The following is a 1,196-nucleotide window of genomic DNA, read 5'->3' on the forward strand; positions in this document are numbered from 1 at the left end:
CAGTAGGAATAGTATTGCCACGTTACATGAAAAATATTGCCACGTTACAACAGGAGCAATGTTACCACGTTACAACAGAAGCATTATTGCCACGCTACACCGGGAAGAATATTGCCACGTTACAACAGGAGCAGTCTGCAACGTTTCAACAGAAACAGTGTACTGTATTACGATACAAACAGTGTTGCTACGTTACAATGGAAATATAACCGTGCTGCAACATGAGCAGTGTTGTTACGTTGCAACAGAAATGTTGCTACGTTACAACATAACCAGTGTTGCCATGTTACAAAAAGGAGCACTGTTGCCACATTACAACTAGTGTAGCCACGTTACAACCAGTGTAGCCACGTTACAACCAGTGTAGCCACGTTACAACCAGTGTAGCCACGTTACAACAAGTGTAGCCACGTTACAACCAGTGTAGCCACGTTACAACCAGTGTAGCCACGTTACAACCAGTGTAGCCACGTTACAACAAGTGTAGCCACGTTACATCCAGTGTAGCCACGTTACAACCAGTGTAGCCACGTTACAACCAGTGTAGCCACGTTACAACCAGTGTAGCCACGTTACAACCAGTGTAGCCTCGTTACGACCAGTGTAGCCACGTTACGACCAGTGTAGCCACGCTACAACCAGTGTAGCCACGTTACAACCAGTGTAGGCACGCTACAACCAGTGTAGCCACGTTACAACCAGTGTAGCCACGTTACAACCAGTGTAGCCACGTTACAACCAGTGTAGCCACGCTACAACCAGTGTAGCCACGCTACAACCAGTGTAGCCACGCTACAACCAGTGTAGCCACGCTACAACCAGTGTAGCCACGCTACAACCAGTGTAGCCACGCTACAACCAGTGTAGCCACGCTACAACCAGTGTAGCCACGCTACAACCAGTGTAGCCACGTTACAACCAGTGTAGCCACGCTACAACCAGTGTAGCCACGCTACAACCAGTGTAGCCACGCTACAACCAGTGTAGCCACGTTACAACCAGTGTAGCCACGCTACAACCAGTGTAGCCACGCTACAACCAGTGTAGCCACGCTACAACCAGTGTAGCCACGCTACAACCAGTGTAGCCACGCTACAACCAGTGTAGCCACGTTACAACCAGTGTAGCCACGTTACAACCAGTGTAGCCACGTTACAACCAGTGTAGCCACGCTACAACCAGTGTAGCCACGTTAC

Source organism: Cherax quadricarinatus, chromosome 51 (genome assembly GCF_038502225.1).
Source record: "Cherax quadricarinatus isolate ZL_2023a chromosome 51, ASM3850222v1, whole genome shotgun sequence".
NCBI classification, from domain to species: Eukaryota; Metazoa; Arthropoda; class Malacostraca; order Decapoda; family Parastacidae; genus Cherax; species Cherax quadricarinatus.